Source organism: Mauremys reevesii, linkage group 9 (assembly GCF_016161935.1).
Source record: "Mauremys reevesii isolate NIE-2019 linkage group 9, ASM1616193v1, whole genome shotgun sequence".
Taxonomy (NCBI): domain Eukaryota; kingdom Metazoa; phylum Chordata; order Testudines; family Geoemydidae; genus Mauremys; species Mauremys reevesii.
Genome location: NC_052631.1, coordinates 20,101,369 through 20,114,993, shown reverse-complemented (window position 1 = coordinate 20,114,993; position 13,625 = coordinate 20,101,369).

Below are 13,625 nucleotides of genomic sequence, written 5' to 3'. Positions count from 1 at the left end.
GAAGTCCTGGACTCAATCTCGGCCAACTCCTTACTCTCCATATGTGTATGTGTGTGTGTGTGGGGGGGCGCAATTATGATAGGGGCATAGGTTCGCCAGCCCTCCAGGATGCTCCTGGAGTCTACAGGAATTAAAGATAAATCTTTAATTAAAGATTATGTCATGTGATGACAGCTCCAGGAATATGTCCAACCATAATTGGCAACCCTAGCAGGGGGCAGTGCATAATGCATTGAATCCCCTAGTAGGAGAGAGTGCATTCTATAGCAGGTATCCACTTGGGAGGCTGCTCTGCAGCTAGGCAGTGCTGGCCTACATCGTGCTGGCCAGTGCTGGCCTACAGTACGATGTGTATTGGTGTGCACCTCATTCAAGGAACTGACCCACCAGGCAAATGCCTGGTTGCCCAGTGGCCAAATCCAGTCTATCAGTAGCATAGCAGTATAATAAGAACCAATAATGCATTCAGTACGTGTCTTTAATAAAAATGATGAAGACGTGGAGACAGGGCTGGTGCAAGGAAGTTTCGTGCCCTAGGAGACCCAGAGCCTTTAAATCAACCAGGGGCTCCCAGCTGCAGAGGGGCAAATTAAAGGGCCCGGGGCTCTGGCCGCCAGGGGGAACCCCAAGCTTTGCGGGGCAGGGGCAGGGATTTAAAGGCCCCAGAGCGCCTGCCACTGAGGGAAGCCCGGAGCCCTTTAAATCCTTGCCCCAGCCCGGCTGCCAGAGCCGTGGCTGGGATTCAAAGGGCTCTGGGCTGCCCGCAGCTGCAGGGTGCTTTGAGCCCTTTAAATCCCTGCCCCAGCCCAGCCGCCGGAGCTACAGCCGGGATTTAAAGGACTCTGGGCTGCCTGCCGCTCTGGGGAGCTCTGAGCCCTTTAAATCCCAGCTGTGGCAGGGATTCAAAGGGCTCTGGGCTGCCTGCAATGGTGGGGAGCTCTGAGCCCTTTCAATCCCCGCTGTGGAAGTTGATGCGGTTCAGCACGGCATACTGGCTCTTGCTGGTACGCCGTACTGGACCGGACTGGCTTACTTTCACCTCTGACTGTATGTATATGTATGTGTATGAATGTGTCACAAACAATGCAGCTGCAGCCTGCCATCGACCAGCAGCGACCCCAGCAACCGGCCCCTGTGGGCTGCTGCCTGCAGAGAGCCAGCAGGTGCCACTGGGCTGGGTCTGCCAAGGAGTAAGTAACCAAGGCAAAAACCACAGCCAGCCAGCCAGGGAGCGGCGGGAGGGGAGGAGGAAACAGGGGGCAGGGGAGGGGGCTGGGAGAGGGGAAGTCAGGGGTGAATGAAAGACAACTGGAATAGTCTTCATGAAATATACAAGATATTTAGAGAAAGTTTTGTCAATTTCAGCCTCTGCACTCTGCAGGCAGGACAAAACAAAAAGAGATCTGAGATTCCACCCGATGTCCTAAGGACATTTCAGGTGTTTAAATCAATATATAATGAGGGTGGATTGGAATGAAAACTACTATTTCTTTCAAAGGAGGCACAATCATTTCCCTGAATATTCAGTTTTCCCCTACAATCCCTTTGTGGTTTTGTCTATGGGGGCTATTTGCTTTCCCTGTTAATCTTTAGTTGCTTTAGCAAAATTGCTTTGCCCAAAATAAACCCTAATCATCATGACACATCTTTCCACCATGTTCTCCATGTTTTTTGTGTTGTTTTTTTTAAACAGTAACATTTCAAAGAGGATCTGCAAGCAGTTTGGACATCACAACCATGATCCTCTGCTGGGGAGGGAATGGGATAGATGTGAACTTGGAAATGGTTCCTGATTTTGATTGTGTTTAGGAGATTCCCTTCCTCCTGGGGGCAGAAAAGAACTGCCCCTGCCATGGTCACACACACCCAACAACAACTGGGAGTGAAATTAACAAGGATACTAGAAAGGGCTCCTAACTCTGGGCACTGAACTACACAGGGAACAGCTGAGTTTAAACTGTTATTTTGCAGGCAGCAGCAGCAGGCATCTCAGCCAGTGTCCCTACTGCAAGCTAGAGCCTAGAGGAGAACCCCTGTTGGGGGTGTGGGGGGAGGAATGCAGAGCCTTGTCTGCAGCCTGGCTGGAGGACAGGGAGGGAGGTGCCGAGAAACCAATGTGACAGTGAGTTTTCCCCTTCCACCTGCTTTTATTAGCTCTGGATTTAAGCTGTGCTGCCAAATGCTTGTATTTGTTGTGTACATTAGTATTGGAGAGATTCCCTCATCCCGGGGGCAGAAAAGGACTGCCCCTGCCATGGTCAAACACACCCTCCCCTCGACCCCCTCCCCCCAGCTACTGTGAGTGAAATTAACAAGGATGCCAGAAACCTATCCCTGGGGGCTGAACCATCAGGGAACAGCTGAGTTTAAACTATTCTTATGCAGGGAGCAGGCTTCTCTCTCCCTCCCTCAGTCAGTCTCTTTTTCTTACTGGTCCTCCGTACCAGCCCGTACCAGCTTACTTCTACCTCTGGCTAAATCTCACCTAGCTGAAATCTCTCAATTAAAAAGCTTCCTGCCCTCTCCAATTTAATACGCTTCCTTCATTTTGATGCATACACTTAAATATTGTGGAGAAGATACCTTCATTAGATCTCCTCCTCTTTGATCTATCAGTGCTGAAATAGTTTTCTTCCAAATCTCAATCTTCTCTTTAGCATCAGAAGGGAATTTGGGGGAATTCTCTTTTCTAAACTTTAATCCTCTTTGTCAGTTCACTGCTAGGTGTGAGTATTTGGGTGCCCATCCCTCTGATATGCAAAACCTATATAAAGGCTTACAAAGGACTTACTGGGATGGGATCAGTAACTTCTTAGCCTTACTCAGGATGTAAGCAGAACTTCTAAAATTCTCTCTCCAAATCAGAGCGTTTCTCAAATGCGGCCACTAGGGGCTTTTCTTCTGGCCACAGTCTCCTGGGCTTCTGGAGGGCAAAGCAGCGGCCCCTTCCCCTCCCTGGTGATCCTGGATGCACCTTTTGGTGTTGGCTGCTGGGGCTGCAAGCAGGGGTTGAGTCCTCCCCCCTGGAGACATCTGGGGCACAACACTGGAAAAGCAGGTAGCTGGCGAGTTCCCCACCTTTCCAGAGGCAGTGGGGATCAGGCTTTGGACTTCAGCCCTGGGGTGGTGGGGCGGCAGGCTCTGGCCACAGGGCTTTGGGCACCAGCCCCCAGCTCTGGCTGCACGGCGGTGGGCCCCAGGCTTCAGCCTTGCAGCTTCGGGCTCTGTCCCTCAGCTGCAGGGCTGAAGGCTCCTGCTGCATCTCTCGACACCCCCTCCCCCCACCCAATCCAGAGCTTAATTATCCCAAGCCTTGGCGGGGCTGAGTAAGTCTGCAGTGAAAAGTGATGCTTGTATGTTTGTTAATATCACTTTTCAAAAACAGACGTACTAGCTAGAGCTAAATAAATTACAATGATTTGGACGTGTATATGTGCTTATTTATTTGTTTTTCCTAAAGTTAATTAAGTATTTTAGGGAAAACTGTGAGAGCGGCCACCAGCAAGAGTCGGTGGCCATACTCTGAGTCCACCAAATAATTTGTCCGGAGAACCCCTTAATCATTGGCTTCTACTTTTGAGCGCATCATCGTATCTTTTATCCTTCAAGAATGACCTTGGAATGATGCTAGGTTGGGCTCTTCTTGCTTTCATTTGGGAAGGAGTTGTAAAATCTTGGTCTGAAAACTAGCTCAGTTGAGTCTGATAGGAAGCTATCACAGAAGTGGTAAAATTTGCAAACTAATGTTATCTGTCCATCAATATAATCTGTCTAATATGCTATAGCCATCTACCTAAACTTTTACACAATGCCCATTGCCGTAGTATCTAGGTGTAAATCCAGTCGGGGCAGGGGTGTTTTCTGCCAATCTGGAAGTGATGCACAGTGGGTAGCTGGGTTGCACTGGTCCAGGGCTCTCTTTTCCCTTGGTGCTGAGGACTGCAGAGAAAAGGAGTAGCACCTAGTATATAATTATTTATCCTTGTTCACCTTAGTGCTGACGATAGGCTAACTTCGAATGTTCTGTTACTTTTGATAAGCATCCAAAATTTTAGATGCTTATTTTATCCCTCTTGGGTCCGAAAAATTGGGTTGTGAATCACACAAGAACAGTCTTTTTCCTGCGATTTTACAACTCTTTTGCATGCAGCCAGGCTGAAAATACTGCTAGAAAGGCCACTTGGTATTTCAAAACTCATGCTTCCAATTTCTGCTAGGGCATTGGGTCATGAAAATGACAGACACAGCAAACTTAAAACCATTCTGGTTTGGTCCTAGTTTTGGCTCTGGTCTCATTTAATTGAAGCTAGTTCACCCATCTCCATTCCCTCCTATCCAGCTGTTCTTAACAGTATCCTTGAGCCATCCATGTCCTTTTTCCAACTGTCCTATACTGTAGGCTGCCTATTGCCTGTAGAAGAGAACCTTTCCCTTTTAATTAAATCATTTGAGCTCATCATTGAGGGCCATGAGCTCAGAAGGAATTTGTTTTTCTTTAAATCTGTATCTCCTCTAAGTCTTTAAACAAAAGTTTACCAGGTTAATGGAGATTTAAGCTTGTATTTAATTTTTTTTAAAAAAGCCTTGAAGAACTAATCTCTGGCAAACAATTGCTCAGTGGTTCTTGGGGAACAGAAAGTATATAGGCAGTGGGTAAGAACTTCCCAAATGTCCTTAAAATGACTGTGTCAATGGGACAGATCCCCAGCTCATGTAAATTGACATAATGGCACTGAAGTCACTCCAGCCATGCTGATTTACACCATCTTAGGATCTAGCTCCACATCTGTAGTATTCCCTAGACTTACTCCAATATTTGCTGTATTCTCTGTGCTATGAGAAGTTATCTAAGGGAATGAAAAAGTTTTCAAGCATGAGAGCCGTGCATCTTTAATTTTAATGGTTCTCTGGAAGATTTTCCTTTTTTGTAAATTGGGATTATAACAACAGAATATTTTACCCTCATTACTAAACATGAGGTGTATCTCTGTTTATGACAATGGGTAAGATACAAAAGAATAATAATATAGATATAAGGTGGTCTACAGACTATCTCAGGAAAACACTAAATGTTGCATAGAAGTGCATGTCTTTCATTTAGTATCTGAGTGACTCTTCATATGTAAAAGTTCCATTTTTGCCAATATGAAGGAAAATATCTTGAAAATATGTAATGTTTTCTGACCATTTAATTCAAAAGAATGTACTCTTCAATCAAATCAATCATTCAATACCAAGTAAATCAGTGGGTATCTGATCAGAATTAATTACACTTGAATGGTAGTGTATATGCTTTAAAGAAGCTTCTCGATTTGTAAAGATAATATGATAATTAGTGAATCCTTTTTGCACACAAAACAATAAATAAACTTTCATGGTAATCTTCACATGCCTTCTCTTCTATACTTACTCTTACTGAAGTAAAGTGTGCTCCTTTTCCATAAGATGTACCATGCAGTTGGGTTTATGTTATACAGGAGATCAAGCCACCATATACATAGAGCAAGAATTTTTACAGCCAGTTGTAAGATCACTACTAATTCACGGTAGGGTTCAAACAGATCAAACCATATTATTTATTAAACACCCATAAGAAACAAAATAGAGTATTAGAATTTAAACATGCAAATATTATTGATACAATTTGTGTTATCCCTTTAAGTGCAAGCCGGATACCTGCACATTCTTATTCCAAGTTCAGCCATGAACCATAAAGCACCCTGGCAATTGCTGTCAGACACCATTGGACTTGTAGTTTTCAGGGAACACAGGAAGACTAGGCAGAGGGAAGGGAATGTTGGACAAGGGGCAGGATATAAGAAGTAAACTTTTCAGAGTAGGAGAGAGACTAGGTGGGAGACAAGACTTGGTGTGAGTCTCTTCACAGGGAGCATTGTGAGGGAGCTCAGCAGTTTGCTGCGGAGGCTCTCTATTAGGTATCAGTGGTCTGAGTAGTAAATGGTGGTAGTTGCTTATTGAGAAAGAGATGGAGACATAGCCTGAGTGGGGGTGAGTTTTGTTTTGTTTATTACAGTTCTGGAAAAGGAGGGCTTTTCTTCTTCTTCAAATAAAAAGTTCCCACTGGCCCAGAAGTCACCCTCAAGATACTTAGCTAAGTTGCCTTTTGGTTAGTCCTTCCTATTCTTTTCAGAACTTACACACACTGTGCTCTGGTGTAGTCTGGCTTTTCTGAGAGAGCTCCATTTTCTTCAAACTTCTCTTTCCAGAGTGATCCAGTTTTTTTTTCAAATGGCTCTGGTAAAACTCCTCTATGGGAAACTCCAATGAAGTCACATTCTTTTGGGAGTTATCAAGTCTGGTTTTCCTCTCTGACTCACTCCATTCTGATTCTACTTCTCTCACAATAGTTCTGGTCTTCTATGATTTCTGAATGTAGTGGCTGATCTTGTAGAATCTTAGGCAAAAAAAAATCAATATTGTACATCAGAGTCTCATATGTTGCCTTTCATTCGAAGGGCTCCATTTTCTTATAATCCTTTATATTAAATAATAGTAATAATACTGCCCCAGACTCATGAAGATAGTCTGTTGTAGATACAACTACAACATTTTTATGGAATTCACTGTGCCTGTACAGGGGAAACTTCTTGAAAGCCATCAGTACACCGAAATGCCAATTACAAACAAATAGTGGACAGTCAAAGGACTGATGAGAATTGATTCAATGATGGCACTTTCACAGCTGAAGAAATTGTGGGAAGACAATTTGACATAATTATCTGCAAATATAAACTGCAAGCCATCACGAGTCATTTGAGTATACCTCAAAAGTAAGGATTAACAGGATTCAGAGGACGTTGTATGTAGGTGGAAATAAAGTTGGAAGGGGATTTGAAACAGATGACAGTTTTCTACAAACTGTAGAAAAGAAACTGGATTGTATTGCATTGTTTGACACATTCTGTACCTAAAAGAGACTAAAATGTTAATATATGTTCGATGGAATATGTATTTTCAGAATAATATTTCATGATCAGTTGTTTGGAAGGGAAGGTACAGAATGAATTTAAACTCACATTCTTTGGGGAATAGCATGGATAGAGAAAAATTATCATCAGTAGGGGATGGAGGAACAGCTACTTGCCCCTTCTTTAAAATTGCATGAATTGAAGAACAACTTTTTCTTATTTTTTATATTCAAAGTGTACATAGTTTACAAGACCATTTTACAGTTTTCTACATATAAGCACACTAAACATATATTTGATAGCTAGCACTGGAACCATTTACAATCTTCACCTTGGGGAATACTGCCTTTGAATGATAGGGCTCATGAAAATGAGGGAATATGAGCGCTAAGACAGCCGGTATCGTGGAAGCTGCTCCACACACATTTTTTATAATGCACTTCAATCTAGCTGAGCCTGAAAGAATTATGGGGCTTTTCTGAATGTAGATAGTGTAAGACCAACTCTGCTAAACTGTCTGAAGTTTATTCTCTGATATGGCCAGATATATGATGGTGTGATTACTTGAGTATGTTTCCATGGGACAACATTTCAAACCAGTTCACGTAACCATTAAACTGGAATATATTTTAAATAACAAGGAACACCAAGAGATGAGGTACGTGAGGTAATATCTTTTATTGGGCCCACTTCTGTTGATGAGAATGACAAGTTTTCAAACTTAGGGCATGTCTACACTTACCGGGTATCAACGCTGTGGCGATAGATGCATCGCGGGTTGATTTAGTACAGGCCAGAGTCCTAGACTATTTGCTGCCCTGCCCTGACTCAGAGACTTTTTTGCCGCTCTTCCCTGACTGCAGGCTGGAGTTATAGATTGGTTGTGCCCCACTCTGCTTGAGGGCCTGGGGCCTAGAGACTCATTGGTGGCTCTGCCTGGACTGCAGGTCACAGCTATAGACTGTTCAGTGCTCTGCTAATTCCCTGACTGTGGGTGGTGCCCAGTGATGTAGTGAGGCGGAGTGGCCTCCCACTGACCCAGAGGGGGAGGGACCACCGCTAACCTACTACAGGGCTCCATTCTTGATTGTGCTGAATTAATGCATTGCCTTGTCGCACACCATCCCTAGTCAGCATTGTCCACATTTGACCATAGCAGATGGAAAGCTGTGATTATCTTCTGCCAACAAACCTACCTCCCAGTAGACTTTTCAGCACCAGAGGCCCTGTGATCTGATTTTACCAGCAGCAAAATTTGGGCTTTCGGGCCAGATTACAGCTTTATCTTTTTAATAGCCATTGTCCACTTTGGAGGAGGGATGAAAAGAAGCTATGCAGAAACACTAGCCCCCAAAGGAACCCTGAATAGTCTTTGAGAGGGTACCGCATACTCCCCACCTCACTCTATGCCAGTTCCATTCATGAACTTTCACTTTCTCAACCCCTTAGGGTAGGCAAAGACCATGAACTCAGTACAGTGCCAGTGCTCCCCAGCCAAAATGTGGCTTGCTCTCTGCATGGGAGGGCAGGAAAGGGAGAGAAATACTCCTTGTGGCATCTACCTATCTGCTCCGTACATCCTCACAGAGCCAGCCACAACCTTGCCCTTACTCTTCTTTGAGATACGTAAGACTGAATGTTAACTATGGAGACAGTGGCGTGGGGGTTATCCCAATTATAGCTGACATCACTTTAAACTCATATTTTTTCTTACCATAGCCAATCATGAGTGGTACAAACCAACCCATAGCCAATAATGGGTAAATACAAGGAGTATTTTTGCCTAGATCTTTCCAACACTCTCCCTCCCCCCAGACATTCAGCTTTGTAGAGCTTTCCTTGTTGAGGGGTGATTGTATAAAACAGAGTCTTATTTTACGCATTATCTAATTCTCATTAGTGTCATTGGAAAGACTCCCATTGACTTTGTTGAGAGACCCTTTCAGAGGATGCTGGACTCCTAAATTCTTATCTTTGAGAATCCCAAAATGCATATCTAATGGCATGACATTTCCCCATATTGTTGGACAGAGAACAGTACAGATGGCATATGCCAGTCTTCCTCAAATCCAGTATACTTAAATGAATCTTTCATAATAATTCAATAATAAAAGTTAGAAAACAAATTGTCAACATTCTCCAAGGCATGTTTAAAACCAGGGTATTCATGTTGTCCTGTCATGTATGGTTTTACTACCAAGTGAGTCTGCCCCAAGCTGCTCCATTTGGATAACAGTATAAAACATCACTTTTAAACAAACACAAGTCACTGTGTGATTAAAGCTAGCAACGTTTTGCCGAGTTGATAGTAGCCAAAATTCTTCCACATCAAATATACTGAAGTGGCAGTAACATTCATTTCACCCTTCACAGAGTTCATCATTACTGTACAAGTATTCCCTCAGCATGAGACAATAGCAGCCAAAAGTAAAATAATTGTTTCTCCTTGCAGAGGAGTACTCCAAGAAAACTCTCCAGGGACTGTATTAAGCAAGGCCAATTTTTCCAACCATATCTAGAAAGAGTAGTGCTATCTGCTTTTATCATATACTTTACACAACACTTAAGCGGAGACAGAGCATAACAAAACTTTCTGTCCATCCCCTGACAGAAATTGTGCCTTTTCAAGAGCACTGATGACCCCAATGGTCCAATTTCGCTTGATATTATTGTTCTGCGGGTATTCTGTGCACAAGGAATCAACGTAAAAAGAAGTAACTAGCAGAACTTATTTATTTTTCATTGATTCCTTTTTTTCTTAAAACATTTTTTATTTAAGAAGGACAAGGCAATGTTGGGTGGTGTGTGAAAGAGACTGAGGTACAGTGGCTGATGCTTCATCCCTGGGGAATACAGCAGCATGGTGGTTGATCTTTATTACTTGTTACATCTGAAAGGATACTTTGAAAAAGTATTAACCTTAGTGGGATCCCCACAAATCCTTTGGTGGGAGCTGTGTGGCTGAAGTCCATACTGTTCTGCAAATACGAGGATTAAGTTACTAATACTTTATGCACTACACAGTAGTGTTAAAGAAAATTGGTTAAAAGGCCCTGGGAAAATGCAGAAGAGATTGTACCTGGTTCATGGTAAATTTAAATAATAGATTCTCCAATTCAGTTTTGTGGGAACCTCTACATAAAATGGACAGCTGACATCCTACAACTGGGTTTAAATTTCAGAAGGCCAGTTATCCTCTCTAGTGCACAGTATGCATTTGCCCATAAATGTGAAAGCTTCATCTGGTTATTTCAAGGAGAGTAAGGTACATTTGAAAACATGTCACCAAACAAAATTTAATTAACACATTTTTTTAACAAGCATCATCAGCATGGAAACATGTCCTCTGGAATGGTGGCTGAAGCATGAAGGGGCATATTAATGTTTAGTATATCTGGCACATAAGTACTTTACAATACTGGCTTCAAAAGTGCCATGAGAACACCTGTTCTCACTTTCTGGTGACATTGTAAATAAGAAGTAGGCAGCATTATGTCCTGTAAATGTAAACAAACGTGTTTGTCTTAGCGATTGGCTGAACAAGAAGTAGGACTGAGTGGACTTGTAGGTGCTACAGTTTTACATTATTTTGTTTCTGAGTGCAGTTATGTAACAAAAAAAATCTACATTTGTAAGTTGCACTTTCACGATAAAGAGATTGCTTATAGTACTTGCATGAGATGAACTGAAAAATACTATTTCTTTTGTTTATTTGTATTAGAAATATTTGCACTGTAAAAATGATAGCGTATACACTATGCACATTGTAATCTGTGTTGTAATTTAAATCAATATATTTGAAAATGTAGAAAAACATGCAAAAATATTTACTAAATTTCAACTGGTATTCTATTGCTTAAGAGTGCAATTAAAACTGATTAATTGCGATTAAATTTTGAGTTAATCGTGTGAGTTAACTGCGCTTAATCGATACCTTTAATAATTTTCATTAAAAATCGTTACTTCTTATATGAAATAAGTACCTGTGACTTGCATCCACACCCATTGGTTCCTGCCCACATAGCAAATTTGGAATTATATGTTACAACTTATGTTCTTTTATGAAGAAATGCTTGGAGCCTAATTATACCACCGTGTCAATGCTACTCCCCCTTATTTCACTGGGAGTTGCTAGCATGCCACAGCTGAAGTAGTCTTCCTCTAGAAACACATTTTTCTATTGCAACTCTTTTTTCCTCAAATGACAGAGGAGATGGCTGGGACCCCATGCAGGAAAGAGCACTGGATGTCTCAGAGCAGTCTAGACATTTGAGGGGATGAGAGAACAAGAGTCATTCTTCACAGAGACGCCAACCAATGCTTTACTTGATATTCGGCAACATACCCTAAGGTATTTTTATAAGGCGGTCTTTTCAAGATGTCTGTATCAAAACATGTAACCTTTCACAGTATGTATTTTTAATAAACAATGTAGAGTATAAAGGTCACAATTACAGTGGTATTTTACAGGATTTGTCATTCCTTTTTGGTCTTGTTATTTAGTAAAAGTCATAGCTAGTCTAGTAATGTATAAGAAGGAAAGTACTAAAGTGGGGAAATTACAGCACATATTGCCAAATTGCCATTCTTTAATTAGGAAGCAAGTGTTTTCTTTTTTTTCCATTCTTGTAACCTCTGGCATTCAGGGATGGTGAACAGCCAATTGAAAGAGGCATATGGAAGAAAAAGAATGTGGCTTTCGCACGATGTAAGATTAAGTGTCCAGTCAAAATGATAAGGTTAGACTAAGCCACCGCACAATAATTTATATAATGCAGAATGCAATGCATCTGAAGACAGAGAGCTGTGTGCTACTAATAAACAACATCCAACTGATTTAAGCATATTGAAAAGTGTTCAGTCAGATAATTACTGTTAATTATTAATTCTTTTTCATGATAAGATCAATCGATGGGAGCACAGAAAAGCAATGCATTTGATATTTGCAATCTGCCACACACTGGCACGCTTGCAGCCCTTTCAACACAAGCATTTGGCACCTAGTGATTCAGCTTTATTTTGTATTTATTTCAGAAAGCTGCAACAAAGGCTAATAAAAATGACAAAACATCTGTTTTTGTAAAATTGTTTACCTTCCTCTAACTTTGGAGTCACTTTTCTTATTGTGCAATCAGGCTTGATACACCCTAGGGATAGAAACCTCTTAACAACCCACAAGCACTGACATGCCTTTGGAGTTTATTGCTACTTTAACAGTAAGTTGCAATCTATTTTTGTGTTGGTTTTTGTTTTTCTTTTTGTAAGATAGACCAGAAGCAATTTCGTAGTAATTTTCTTTAATTATGAGAAATAAACTACAGATTAGTTTTAAATAAATACTGTTGCAGTGTTTAGCATACAGTACTGTACCAGTAGGTTAATATGCATTTAGGTGATTTTTTTAAAGGTACTGTAGTTTTAATGTTTGAAAGAAAAGCCTTTTTTTTTTTTTTTTTAGAGCTGTATGTGACTCTCTGTTTTCAGTTTGCAGAAGTTCATGTCTACTGTATTTGGATTTCAACACCTGTCTCTTGTGTTGGGTTCTGAACGAACCCAAAACTGTCTCAAAACCACCAAGATTCATTTGGATTCATGCTGACACTGAAAAGATTTGTGAATCTGTTGATGCAAGCACTGAGTTTAACCAAGTGAGTTTCACTGGATTTTGATTTCATGTGACAATTTCAACTTATGATCTAATTTTAGATCCTGCTTTTACAAAGACCATTGTTCATACTGAACTTAAAGCATGTAGCCATATTGAAGTTAAGGGGACTGACTATATCTGTAAAGTGAAGCATATACACATTTGCAGGATTAAACACCTCTCCCCTCCCCCCCCATAGATGGCTATGTTAAAAAAAATCACCAAGTTCTAAATATTTATAAAGCTCCTTGACTTGAGAAGTGTGTGGTATCAAGGATGATTTGCTTATTTGAAGTGTCCCTAAAACGTTTTTTGAAGCTTCCCTGGTTTGACCTCCCAAAACACAAATCCTCTCCAAAAAATCCTTCCTTATCCTCCCCGCATTCACAGTGCTAGCTGGCTGCCCTCATCCTCTGTTTCTTTCTTTTTGGATGGCTGTGTATGTCCGGGAGCTGGTATATGCATTCTTGGAAGCACCCAAGTGCTGTTATCACTGCATCAAGAGAACAGAAGCAGCCAAAACATATGCAAATTACACATGTAATTATCAAAATAAAGATTTGCATGGAAGGTGAGGATAATTATTTAATTGAATTCTCCTCCCTGTTTCCATCTCAACAGTTGACAGCTTCTGAGCTAGGGAAAAGGGGCATTTGCAAATTGGTTTTGGATGTCACCAAATTTTGTTCTGCTAATCTTTGGCAAAATGCTCAGCAAATTTTTACGCCTGCCATAAAAAATTAGTGAAATATTGACTGGAACTAGAGATGGACCCAGGATTAGATCAGAATCAAGACATTCCCAAAGCATGAGCAATTCATATTTGGGGAACTAATCCAGTCCCATCTATAACTAGAAGTTATTTCAATTCTGTAAATAGAGACACAATAATCCCATATAGATTGGATCCAAAAGTGTAGAATAATAATCATGGCCAGATTCTCCCTCCCCTGTCCACTGAAACTTTAATAGTATTAATACTTTTTATTATTAGTGCATTATCTCTCTGCTGTTCTCAAAGCATTTGCCAAAGGTCATTAATCTTCACA